The 14,550-nt window shown below is 45.3% G+C and overlaps 1 protein-coding gene across 1 annotated transcript in view; it reads left to right on the top strand.

The window, feature by feature from the left end:
• LOC138473213 (protein-arginine deiminase type-3-like) overlaps nucleotides 1-14,550 on the top strand; it is a 211,800-nt gene that overhangs the window by 32,628 nt on the left and 164,622 nt on the right. The gene's annotated exons all lie outside the window — the stretch shown is intronic.

The raw sequence follows: 14,550 nt of genomic DNA on the forward strand, positions 1-14,550 counted from the left end.
AGTTCCGGTCGACGCCCCCGTGGGAACCAGGTGAGCGTAACAATCTTGTGCATTGGTCCCTGGGTTCGAATCCCACGGACAACTTGCAGCAACTCCCTAATCTCGCGCGTCGGCTTCTGTGTTCACAATGCAGTGATTTATGATCAAACTACATGCCCTGTTTTGAGAAAAGCTCAGAGTGAGCTGAAACACGTGTCAGCAGTTACCACATTATTTTCAGTGGTTCAAAGCATTTTTGATAATAGAGGTGGCACAGTCACAGTGTGAAATTATCAGCAACATGTCTACCACATACCTTGCTATATTAGAGGCAGTACTCATGTCTTATCTATTTTGCAAAACATGGTATTGGAGAGGGGTTACTTACTAGCCACCTTACATGTCTCTGTACTCTATACTTCCATAGAACATAGGTTAGCGATCAAAGCAATTGAACGTACATTTCGGGAATACTCAGCATCATGTATGCAACATGTGCTAATGATTAAGGAGTCTTTTGAGATTTACACTCAACACAATGCTTTCTTGTTCAATGGTACTTACTATCTTCAGACCAAGGGGATTGCAATGGGAGTAAAATGTGCACCTGCTTTGGCCAATCTGTTTATGGCACATTATGAGGACAATCATTTACTACACAACAAAATCTGTGCACCAAAACCTCAAACTAGGTGCAATCGGATCGATATATTTACACAGTACTCAAAAGACTCACATGTACTATGCAAAATTATGTGAAGCACTGGCACCTGCTGCATATGGACAAGGATTTATTACCCTTTATAGAAAAGAGACCACAATTTACATTCACTAGAGCTCCTACTTTGAGAAATAAATGCTGTCATTTTTAGACACAAGCAGAACAGAGACCCACTCTGACTGGTTAAAAACAATAAGGGGCTTCCACAAATGTGGATCCTGCAGTATGTGCAAGCATGCTTACAAAGACAGTGACATTTTTAAATACAAAGAGGATTTACAGATTTGTATTAAAGAAGTCATCAACTGCAAAAAAACACATGTAGTATACACCATTATTTGCATATGTAATAAGCTGTATATAGGAAGCACCATTAGACAGCTTCACATACGCATTCGGGAACACCTCACAGACCTGGACATTTAAGACCCGAAGTTACCATTGGCAATACACTGGCAGGAATGCCACCAAATTAACAATAGAAAAGACTTCAGATTCATTGGTTTAATGAAAGCTAAATGTACCAAACGTGGAGGCAATCTAACACTGAAACTTCGACAGGTGGAATCTAAATGTATCTGCCACCTGAGATGCACAACAGGCAGTTTAAACAAAGAACATGAAATGAATGTGTTTCTATGATAGAAATGGTGTGGTTTGAATGTCTGCAAGGTAAACCATCTTTGTACACTATATATGTTTTGATGAAGATGTATATATTTCTCTTTTGGTGATACATTCTAAGATGATGTGTATTTATAAATATATATATTCAAGGAAAAAACTTTAGTTGCATGGACGTTAAGGTGAACAATACTTTGTAACAAAACCTTTGAAATTCAAGGAAAACCTTTAGTTGCAGGGACGTTAAGGTGAGCAATACACTGTAACTGTTCCAACGGGTGGCTGAAGCCCATACAGGATTCCACTCCAAAGCCGGCTCCTGCTGTCCTCCTGTTAAGTTGTGTGCAAAAAAAAGATACTGCTTTCCTGACTGATCTGCTATCCAAAAAGGAGGGTGGCAGGGGCTACCCCAAAGTCCACAAAATTCCAACCGTACTCTGCTGCCAGATGAAAACAGAGGTCCAAGACAACATAGTCCTCTAGCTGGTGTTAGCCAATAAAGAGACAACACAGATTTTTATATGCCAAATGCGAGGTAACCCAGCTTTATTTGAAGAATGCAAGCTGTGAAGAACAGAAGATCAACAGCAAAGCTTTCTCTCTCAAATTCCTCACCATTTTGAACAGAAAACACAGTTTATATAATGCAGGTGAGTCACTCTAATGTCATCATAATCACTGAGCTCTGAAAACCTATCTCTACTGCTGATTGGTCCTAATTGCTAAGCTACATATAGTATATATATGTCCCACCCTACTGATTGGGTAACTCTCTAAGGTCCCACCCATAAAAAATCCCATAAAAATGTACAACCTCATCATGCTTGAATATTATTGGTAAGCTCTAAATTACTTCTGCGGTGAAAACAACATATGCTTATCGGTTAACATGCGGTCACACTCTCCGTGAACTGGCAGCATGATGACATGTTTATGTAGATGGGAAGAGAGGACAAGCGTATCGCCTTTGTTCTTAATTAAATAAAACAGGCCATGTTAACTCCAGCATGATGTCTGAGTTTCATTCAAGGACCTCGTCCTTGCCCACTTCCAGTAATTCCGCGCCCCCCCTGTCTTTCAACAGTAACAGCGCTATTCTGTTCTTGACACATTTATGAATAACTATCTTGTGAGTCATGCTACTTCCACCATGTTAAGATTTTGTTGCAGCAATTATTTGTATTTGGTAGCCGCATCTGTGTTTCTCTGTCACACCTAGCTGATCGCTGAGACATTAATCTGTCCAATACTTATGACATTTCCTGAGTTGTTCAGTTCATCCCATGGACTTCAAATAGTCTGCCGTGTTGTTGTAACTTCCTTTACCTTAATAGTCGAATGCTCACAATGATATTGTGTTCCGATATGTAAACCTCCCCATTAGTGTATTGGGCCTTGAAATTCCTTTGAGGCAGCTACCATCCAGCCACCACAGCATTTTCCTGAATTAAATGTATTTGTTTAAAAAGCGTGCTTAGCTGGGGGCCTCTCTTAAAGCTACAGAGCTTAATTCTCTGCTTTGCTGGTGCAATTTAAAATGGCAACTGCTCGTCACGTTTTCTTTCCTCTGCAAACACACTTGCTTTTCTATCTACAGATTTCCTGGTGCATGCCTGTCACATGATGGGCAGCAGCAAACTTATTTGCCTACAATGTTCTGCCCTACTTGTGTAGTGAGTCCCTATCTTGTGTACACGCCTTCCTGTCACCTAATCTATTCTATTTTAAAACACACTCATTGTGAAAGCTAATGCTTTATCTGTTCCCTACTTGTGTGGCGCAAAACAAACTATTCTTGTGTCAGCTGCATTTCCAGGAGAATTTAAAGTGCAGTTTCAAATGTGTCCTTTCTTATCTTATAATTTCGTTTCTTCTGAGGAAGGCAGGGGGGGCAGAGCCTGAACATGCTCTCTAGTCTAGAATTGCCCCACTACAGTTCCTTTTGTCCAGACTCATTACATCTTTAGTGTGCCCAGGGGTGCCAATGATGACCCATAGACATTCTGAAGGGCACCCACAAACTGCCCTGGGAGTTCAAGAGTCTCCACGAAAATCCTAAGGTGCCCATGAGCACTCACAAATCCACTAGTGAGCCCATTCCCACCCCAAACTACCCTGTGGTACCATGGAGCACCCACAACCACATAAAGGTGCTCATGGAAACCCACAACCACTGACTGGCACCCATAGATGTGATGGACACCCAATGCCACCATGGGTATTCACAGGAACCCACAACCCCCTTTCAAATGAGAACCCATGACCATGCATTATGGTCATCCACACCCAGACATGAGAGTGCATGGTCCCCCATGATCACCCTAGGCAGCCCATGGGCACTCAGAGCCATGCTTCTGGGCTCTCAAGGACTCAAAGACTACCATGTGGTACTCAAAGGCAACAACAATATCCTATGGTGTCTATTGGTGCTCATGGTGACCCACAACCTCCCAAGGTTTCTCATGGGTACCCACTGCCCCCCGGCAAGCCAATGGGCACTGACAGACAACCTTGGGTGCTCTTATGGGTGCAAACAATACACCATACCTACTCTAGAGGACTCAACTGCACTCTAGATTTCCATAGGCACCCCTGACCACCCATTGGTGCTCTGAGGTGCATGCAATATCACCCATTGAGGCTCAAGTGCACCAAATGCTACCAAGAGGTGCTCCCAATCATCCACAGATGCATAAAGGTGCTAAGAATGTCTACTCATTAGTCGTCTGAATGGCACCCACAACCACCAATTGTTGTTCACTGGCACCCACATCCACCCAATGGTACCAATGTGCACCAAAAACCACATTAGGATATCCATGTTAGCTCTGAAGGGCACATCTACCGTTGACTCCACATAGGAACCCAAGACACCAAAGGATTGCCATGAAGGCTCAGGGGCACCAATGACTGCTATAGGTTACCCATGGGCACCCACAAACACCTGGAGTGGCGATGGGCACTAATCATGTCCAATGGATTCAGAGCCAACAAATGGGTGCTCATTGGAGGCCAAGAACACCTCAGTGGACCCAAAACGCGCCTATGACCAGAATGCTTAGTCATTCTGTGAGTCCAGAGGATGCATTTTTTATTTGCACTAGTTTTCAGAAATGCACATCACCTAATTCTCCAAAGTGACCTGGCCATTCCATGGGTGGTGGTCAGCAGAGCAGACATGGTGCTGGCCAGCCCCCTTGAATACATTAGGGTTTGGAGCAAGCTTGGAAAATGAACGCCTAGCACCCATAAGGGTGTTTGGAATGCATTTGTCTTTGATGGGTGTTGTATCTTGTCCTTTCCTGTCTGGTTGATGTGAGTTCATGAGAGAATGTTTGTAGTGTGTGGAATGTTTGTATGGAATGTTTGTACTTAACTGAATTTTCCACCCCAGGCAGTTGGAACTATGTAGCCTGGGTGGTGGGAGCCAGTGAGCTCTTCTCCCTGTCCTAGCTCCTGATCCTAATGGACTTGTACCTGATCCCATCTGAGTCCGGATGAAGCTTAATAAAGAAGCCTAAAGAATTACCTGCTGAATCCAAGGAGTTCCACTCTACTTCACTTGCAACGAGTTGGCTTTCATGCAGATCCCAAGGAGATCTTCAGGTACCTGGAAAGAAGTAAGGAGAGATGTAACTTCTGGAGGGGGTGCAGAGTAAGAGTACCGGAGCAAGTAGAAGGAGGAAGAAGAGGGAGACCCACTGCCCCTCAAGGATATTTCCCACCAACCAGGTTGGGAAAGAAAAAAGAGAGAGAGAGGAGAGTGCACCAGAGAGAGCATGTGCCTGGGTAGGAGTTGAATACAGGAATTTACTCTGGCCGAGCACTGAGGCAAATAAAGCTGTGCCAAGGTGGAATGTGTTTGGGTGCACCCGGGGAGCCTGCCCTTCCAGAAGCGCCATTGGCAGAAGTCTGGCCAGGGCGCCTAGGCACGAGATTCACCCTTAAAGAGGAAAGGAAAAAAAGAGAGGAGGTTTGGGGTTCCTTCATTGCCTACCAGATCAAAGGCTGCATGCACCTGCAGAGAAATATCCAACTGGTGGAGAAGCAAGAAATGGAACTCACCTCCCATTGGGACGGCAGAGTGACCATTGGTGCTGTCGGTCTGCGGGAGCTCTGGCTGTACTTCCTTCCAGACAGCTGGTGAGTGATAACGTAGCCTGCCTGCTGTGACTGTTGGTGAGCGTTGGTACGCTTCAGCGCTCAGTGGCCATCCTAAGATTAACACTCAAAACACCCAACTGAAAACACCATGGGAAGCTAAGAAAGATGATCAAACATAAAAAATAAAACTACATTACTGATGAGGCCCAATAAACACATTGGGCATCATTACAAGTATGGAGGTAACCATGCCGCTTTTAGCGGCATGGCTACCCCCATACTGGGTACCGGTTCTGGGTTCCTGGAATGGGGAAATACTGGACCATTCCGACCTTGGAGGGCCCGGTAATTCCCATTCTTGGAACCTGGGCCCGGTAGATCCCCATTCCCATTTGAGGCCCCGAAGACACAGGAAGACTCGTGAATGGAGACACACTTATGTGGATTGCAGGGGGGCGTCCAGCGTGAGGGGGATGCTTGGCAGGAGACACGGGCGGCACGGGCCAGAGGGGGTCATCTCTGTACCCGGTGCCCAAAAGGATGATTTATTGGGCGGCCTGCGTGAGGGAGGATGCTGGCCGGAGACATGTGGTGTGACAAGACAAGGCACAGGAAGACTATTCAATGGAGACACACTAGATTCATTTAAAAAATCAAAACAACCATTGTTAAAATATATGTTGGGTTTTATTTTAGATCTTAATTTCAATTGAACATAAATAATAAACATTACACATTGTAAAGTTCCGGTTGCAGCACACCCAGGGAAAATCTGCGGTATTGTCCACTGTCGCTGGGGAAATGTTGTCTAATGGCAAGTACCGCACAGGCAGGTATTACTCTCCGAACGCGGTGTCCGAGCCTCCCGTGAAGCCACCAAGTGAAGCAACGATAGGCCACCAGCCTGTACCACCTGTGAAAATGAAAGATGCAAACTGTATTAAAATGACAAAACTTTCTTATCACTATCGATTCAGGTAAAAAATGTCATTCTGCTTTGAAAAAAATTCTATCTAGAAAATGCACAATATGGAACCAATTTACATGCATTCGAATGATATGTAGATGTAATTTTATATGTGGGAGACGACCATGACATAGTAGTGGCATCACTGACATCACAACCAGAGTATACTTACTCGTTACTCGGATTACGCGGACGAACAGTGCCGCGAAGTTCGTGCATAAGCACCATCATCATCCTCAACACGGTCCGTGAGAGGCAGGCTTCCCTGAACTCTAGCAGCTCGGTGATGCATTGCGGACTTGGCTCGCCTTCCGAAATGTAGGCCAAGCACCCGGAATTTTCACGGCAGCAGCAGTTCTCCTCCTCAGTTGGCATTAGCTCGCACCGATTGCACGTGCACCAGGTGGAGACGCCGTCCATGCGACATGGTCCAGGCTCTTCATCCGTTGACTGGTCCTCCCAACTGCCGTCCGAACCCCCATCGTTTTCGCGTGCTTGCCTTTCCAGTAGTTCTTCCTCGGTGTACTCGGGCTCGTACATATACGGCATTATTGTAGCCATTGTGTGGTAAAGAAAGTAAAATAATTTACAGAGATGGTACAGGTGTTCACAAGGCCTAGAAGCGGCGAAGGTAGCTGACCAGAGCACAGAAACGAGTCACAGAATACTCAAAGTAACACAGAGAGAGGAATGGATTCGAAAATCTGCTGCTGTGTGTTGTGAAACGGTGTGTTTATACTTATAGAGGAAAGAGGCGTCCTGCCATTTCCATGGCGACAGTTCATTAGCTGAGGCGCAGCGATTGTTGACACGAAACGTGCTTTGGCGTTGGGAAATGGGCGGTACGCGTCTGCTGATGTCAGGCTCAGGGGCGGGGGATTTGATTTAGTGCCGCAAAAGCAGGTGAGCCAGGGCGATGGGGGGAAATGATAGGATTATCATAAAATGGCGGATGTTTTCGAGTGCGTTAATGGACGAAAAGTCGGGTAAGGTCCATAGGAAAGTTTTCTACGATCTACCGATTTATGCTTAAAAACACATGGCCGAACCATAGGAACAATAAAAAAAAAGTCCCGGAACTATCCTTTAATGACAGGCCCGTTGTTAGCATCCTGGTCTGCTAGCGGGTCCCGCTAAGGATGCCTGCTTTTACCAGACGTCCTTAGCGGGTCCCGCAAGCAAACCTCGTAATGAGGCAGTAGAGGGTTAACGCCTCTGGCAGCTGTACCAGCGCTGTTAACCCTCTACCGCACTCTTTGTAATGAGGCCCATTGCCTAACCATACAACATGACCATACATCATTGACATATATCTGAGCCCCATCACACCAAGCCAAACATTATAGCTTGGTGAACAGAGTATGACTCCACTTGGCATAACTCCACCAGAAATAACGTACAACATCCTGGCACACATCACATAATCCTTCCATAGCAATGTGCATGAAACTCCACAACCAAACCTAACTGCTGGAGGTGGGCATCCCCAACCAAACTAGCTATGACAAATCCACATTCACCCACCATGTCGAATGCAACTCTCCACCGACCCAACAGTCATTACTCCGACCAAACAGTCATTACAAAACACATTAAACTTATTTATGATAAGACTAAGGCACTAAGCGTTAACTTAGAACACGGACAGAAAACACCCGCTACCTAAGCAGTGTCTCACTGATTTGCTTTCATTAACACTCCGACAGGGAAACACTCACCCCTTTTGTTTTGGCAGCTGAAACTACATAAAACATTTGAGAAGAACAAGTGAGTTAGGCTAGAAGTCCTTACTCCTTAACCACAGCTTAACCTTCAAGACCTCAAAATGTTAGTGCTAACATGTAAGTTTATAAGCTTCAAGAAATTAACAACATCATATACACCCTCTGCGCAACATTTTTTGGGCATTTTCAAAAATGCAACTACATGACTCACACAATCTGCCAACTGCCGATGGCCACAGGCTATACGTCAGTCCCCAAAGGTATATATCTATTTTTTGTACCTACATTATGACACTTTTCAAAAAATAAAACATGGACATATTTGGAAAACCATGCTTTCAGGTCCATGCCAAAGCTCAATGCGCGAGTTTGCTGCAAATCCATGCAGCACTTAGTGCTGCAGCCGCAAACAGAATTATTTTCCCCATTTAAACCTAGAGCATCGGCCAATGCTGCATGCCCCAATGACCAAATCAGAGTACACGATTATGAAGAAATTGCCGGGTGGTAGAATGGGTAGATCACTTCACTTGATCTAGTACTTTAATCGGATTACCCTGCAGCTGGTGATGGGGTTCTTTTGTGAAGGAGCCCTTCCTTCTTCAAGTGTTAGGTTTCGAATAGGAGTGAGCCCTGTTCACCTGAGGGCTGGATTATTCAATACGTAACTGTTGTCGTTATGAAGCAGCTGTGAAAATTATTGTTGGTGCTATATTTATTGTTGGAAGTCAGCTGACTCGTGTTTGGACGCTCTACGGTCTTTCTCAAGGCGTGTGGATTGTGGGCAAGTCGTTGCTGCGAGGTTGTGGAAATGAGTCCGGGATGCAATCCTAATATCTTGTCCTGTTATGGACGCAAATATGGATGTTTGATGATTTGGAGAGGTGGGACGGTGACCACGTGGGCTCCTGGTTCGACGTACTCAGTAATTATTTTCCAATTAGCATTTGACTCGGAGCCCGTTGGGGCTTGCAGTGCATGAAGTGGTAGTCACAGTGATCTGTTGATGCAATCCTGTCCAGCACTTCAGGCTGTAGCCATGGGCAGAATTTCTTTTCCCATTAAAACCTAGCCCGATTTCGAAAAACCTTTACCACATAGCCCACTTTAACCCCATTGCCGGTCCCTCGTGGTCATGGCTAGTAGCCAGATTGTGACTGGAACAATCTGGCCACTGCCGATGACCACAAGCTATACCTCAGTCACCAAAGGTATATAACTATTTTGTGTACCTACATTATGACACTTTTCAAAAATTCAAACACAGACACATTTGCAAAACCATGCTTTCAGGTCCTTGCCAATGCTCCTTGCACGAGTTTGCGGCAAATCCATCTTTGTATTTTGTTAAGTGTCTAAATGTACGTACATAAAATAATCAAATAACTTAACCCCACTTGACAAAATCGATTCAGACTTTGCACAAACATTAAAGATTGGGTCTATAGTATTTCTAAAATCTTTTGTGCACATTCGTCAAACTGTAACAAAGCTATAAGCCATCTACAAATGTTGAGACCCCCCCTCGAATTTTGCCCCCTCTTGACAAAATACCATCAAACTTTGCAAAAACATTCAAATCTAGGTCTAAAATCTTTTTTCAAACCTTTGTGAAGAATCGTCAAATGGCACTACATTTTCTAAGCCTTTCAAATATTTTGGGATCCCCCTCTAATTTTGCTCCCTCTTAGTGAACCAGCTCCAAACTCTGCAGAACCCTTCAGGGCCAGGTCCAACATGATACTGCTAAATTTCATGCAGTTTCACTGAGCGGCGCCAATCCATCCAAAAACTGTTTTCACCAACCCTGTAATGCAGAAATATTTGAGATGTTTGCGAACTTCAGAGATGAAAAACAGCCCGTTTTTTGGCTTTTTAAGGCCATATCCCATCCCATCCTCATCACCACTCACCTCCCCAGAGATTGTTTCATTAGTTTGACAAGTGCAATGGTGTGTTTTTTAATATGTTTTTTACTGCGTTATCCGCGGATCCGCCAGCTGTCCACAAACTCAACATGGCGACCGTTTCAAAAGGTTTGATGCACATCACGTCTTTTATTAACCAATCAGTGGGTACGCTTGATGTCCGAGGACATCACGACGGTCCCTGGACCAATCAAGGGCCTGTCCACGGACTGAAAAGGGTAGTGAGTCCGCAGACCGAACCCAGATACCACTAAAAAAATATTACCGACTTTTTGGCTGTTTTAAAAAACACTAGTGGATGGATGTACACCAAATTTACAAAAGCACACTTTCGGGACCAAGCCGGTGCTCCTGCCGCAAATTTGGTGAAAATCCGTCCAGTGGTTTGGGCTGTAGGCGTGAGCAAATTCTTTTTTACATTACGTCTATGAGGAAAACCACAAATTCTGGGACCCCTCTATATCTTTGCCACCCCTACACAAAACCTCACCAAACTTTGCAGAGTCAATCCGAGGGAGGCATATACCCGTTTTGCAAAGTTTGGTGTGGATTAGTCTGGAAAGGCAAAGTTATAAGCCTCCCAAAAAGTGCTCTTCCTATGGGTTCAGCAACTTAACCATAACTACAACGCCGCTACTGCAGGCCCTGTAATATATTTAATTGTTTACACTTTTAAGCAACAGTACTATCAGTCGGCATCCTTAGCTGCTGCCGTCCTTCCTATGCCAGCAGTTATATTACCAAAGTGCTTATCTCTGGGTTCTGCCTTCCCAGGAAGGCGCAAGCTTGAACAAACACACAGATGACAGATCATGCATCACTGTAGGCCCTTCATCGCACTCAACTTCTTCTCCGGGCCATGGCATCATTAGAGCTCTTGACATCATCACGCTGTTCATGCATTGATGGGTGCCCTGCTCCGCAGTCCCCCCTGAGAATCAAAATTGAACCCGAATTTCTAGTCTGCATCGGACAGGAATTTCATCATGATACCACAGTGCTGTGGTGGCGGTGGTTAGTAGGAGGTGATGCTTAGGTTATGATGGCTTCGGATGTAGTATTGTGGTGATGCCTGTTGTTTGGATGTTAGTTATGCTTTAGTGGGGCAACCTCTTTCCTTGATCACGCAGGTGATGGTGGTACTTTCTATTATCCCATGTACTGCACTGTCTCCTCCCCCTCCCCCTGCATTTTCCCCCTTCCCCTTTCCAATGCACTTGCACGATCTGACTGACACCTGTCCTGGTAGGATCGTTGTCTGTCTTCCCTCTGTTTCCCTCTGCCTTGCCTCATCGCGCCTTGAAACACTTGTGTATAGGTGTGTTATAAATGCCATATCATATCATCATATCATATCATATCATACTTGATGGTGTGTGGTGGTTGGTTATTTCTGTGTGGTTATTTCCGTGTGCATGGTACTCTGTTTGAATGTTGAAGGTGAGATCGTGTGTGTGTTGTGTTTTCACACTGGTGTATGTGCTGGGAAAGAAGAGGTGTTGTGTCTCTGCTTACTTTGGTGCGTATGTTCTTTGCCGTGTCTATATTTACTTTGGTGTGTATGTTCTATGTTGCAAGTGCAAGGAAAAGAGGTGTATTGTATCTTGCCTTTTCTGTCTGAGTGATGTGGGGTCATGAGAGAATGTGTGTGGGGGATGTTTGTACTTGACTGAATGTTCCACCCGAGGCTGTTGGAACTATGTAGCCTGGGTAGTGGGAGCCAGTGGGCTCTTCTACCTGTCCCAGCTCCTAATGGTCTTGTACCTTATCCCATCGGATTCCTGATAATGCTTAATAAAGAAGCTTAAAGAATTACCTGCTGAATCCCAGGAGTTTCACTGTACTTCAACGTGCCCTTAAAAGGGTCACTCGTTGTGAAATGTGAAAAGATGTAAAAAAAAAAACTGCTATCCCTGTTTGGGGGATAGAAATGCAAGTGTGACCGCAGCAGTTCAAACCGCTGCTGTCCCACTTAAAAAAAACAATACATGGAATGATCCTGCTGCGCATTTATTTTATGTACATTTCATTGCATATCCTGTTTTTGAATGTGGGATACACATTAAAATGTGCAGAAACTCTACCTTAGTTGCTATCCACAAAGGGTTCGGAAAAGGACATCTAGATCTTTATGTTCAGATGCCCTTTGTGATGCATTCAACAACTCTCAGATGTGATGTGCCTATACCTGACATATTCTAAAGCTGTTCAAAATATACACAATGGAAGATATAAAGGACTCCTTAGGTCTCAAGGAATGTGAAGGAAGGCAGTAAATGAATTTGGTGTATCGTCTGTGTGTATAGCAAATTGTCTGTTGTGTAGACTGTAGGGAGGGGTTCGGTACCACACTGGCTCCAGTCCTAAAAAAAGAAGTGGGGGATGACTCTGGTTCACCCATTTAGAAGTGACGCCAAAGGAAGAGAACATTTCCGTAAGTATGCAACTTTGATTTAACTCGTCTTTCACAGTTGAAGTAAGGCAACAGGACAAATAAACATTTGACAGTAGAATATATGTCCCTGTTCCATTGCTGGCCAATTCTAAAATGTAGGTGACTTAAAACCTAAGAATAACAAACAAAACAGGTCTTGTTTAGAAAAATGTCAATATAAGACATTTTGCTATTCTTCAATGGATTATTTGTGTTAAGTGTTTTGTAGGGCCTCATCACGAGTTGGGCGATATCTCAGCTATATTCCCGCCGGGATACTGTCCGCGCTAATAGGGTTACCGCCAACCCCCCCCGGCGCTATTAGCGCCGGAACATGGGTTTGGGGGAGCAGGAATTCCCCATTGGGCCCATTCAGGAATTCCCCATTCCCCATTGGGCCCAATGGGGAATTTTCAGAGCGGCTACCATCAGCGGTATTACCACGCACTAATCATGCCGAAAATCGGCAAATTCATCGTAGATTTACCCCAGCTCAGAGCTGGGGGTAAATCCTGCCAAACCCGTGATTTGGCGGACCCTTAAATGCTGTGGTAGTAACGTTACCGGCGCATTTAAGGATTACAGTCAAACTCGTGATGAGGCAGAATAACACGGCCCGGGTCGAATCCCGGCACAGCACTATTTCACGTGAGTGCATCAACCTATTGTTTGTTTTAATTCCATAAACACACAAGGGGGCGGCGAACACACTCTCAAAAAGTGGGTAGACGCCACCCAGCCGAGTGGTCCCTAGACTTGTGCCCTTCCAGTGGGCCTTTGTTCCCGCATTCTTTCCCTCGGCACGTTGTCATTTGGCTGCCTTCCAAGCACATTCCAAGGCAACCATTGAAGACCGAAGTCATTCCGAAGCCTAATGCCTGGAGTCACTGTTAATTATCAAGACTGAAGCCTGTGTCACACCTGTGCAATGCCCGACGAACCCCGAATTCCAGGAAGGAGTGAGGTGCCCGCGTGATTAAGGAGGAAGGGAGGAGGGATGGTTGGCGTTTCCCTTTTTAGCCGGGTTGTCCTGGATTACCTGCGCAGAGCGCCCTCAGCTTCTCCAGCCCGAAGGACCGCATTACAGAGGGAGAGACAGAGCCACGAGAGGATGCCTCAGGGAAGCAGTCACCTTGCAGTTAGCTACAAGCGGCCTACACACTCGGTCTGTGTGGTTGGGACACCGGTCTTTGTGGATGTCTGTGGGTAAGGAGGCCATATTATAATAATTCCTACCCTATCAGTTCGCCCTTCAATCCTGCCTCTGTGTATGAAAAGGAGAGTGTTTTAAAAAACCTGCCAAAGCCCTACTCAGAATGCTTCCTCTCTCCTTAGATGGTTGAAAGGCTATTGGCAAGGCAGCAAGTTAAGTCAGGTCTTTCATTGCTGCCTGGGCTTGGAATTGTGACCACCCTATAGTTATGGCTTAAAGCATGGCGTTTGCGCCATACCAGATAGCACTGCTTCCACCAACGGCAATTGTTGAACCGTCCCTGGTGACGCCCCTTCAAACTCCAGATGAAATAACCCATTTGCCGGTCAGGCAATGAGGTCTTCATAAAAGCCCATGAGGCGCCATTGTCCTCCTTGAACACATTCACAAAGAGGACGGGGCACTTGGAAGTGTCTGCAAGGCAGCACTCTATGACACAGCTAAGTGTCATGCCCTATTTATAAAGAGCAACGTTACTGGTTCACTGCCTCTTGGCACTATTCACTGGCTACGGTTCCCAAATTACAAAAGAAGGGACTCCTGGAAGTGTTATAGCTGGCTAGCTGTTGGTTACCCTCCTGCTAGGTCCTCCTATGGGGGTCAGATTCTGCAATCTTCCCAATAGTGGCTGTTTGTTAGGAGCGTTTGAGGGGGTCTCAGTGAGAAGTGAGACTGTGCAAGAGGTTTTTTTCTTATGGGTGCTGTGGGCCTGTTGCTGTTGTTCTGGGTTATGTGTGGGATGAGATCTGGAAAAGAAAAGAAACAGAGTGGCAATACAGACAGGCTACAGACAATCCCCTTGCTTAACAAGTTTCTTTCATGGGTGTGTGGAAGTGTTGGGCCTTCATGTATCTCG

The sequence above is a fragment of the Ambystoma mexicanum genome, chromosome 8, assembly GCF_040938575.1.
Source record: "Ambystoma mexicanum isolate Mex_15411 chromosome 8, UKY_AmexF1_1, whole genome shotgun sequence".
In the NCBI taxonomy this organism is placed as follows: domain Eukaryota; kingdom Metazoa; phylum Chordata; class Amphibia; order Caudata; family Ambystomatidae; genus Ambystoma; species Ambystoma mexicanum.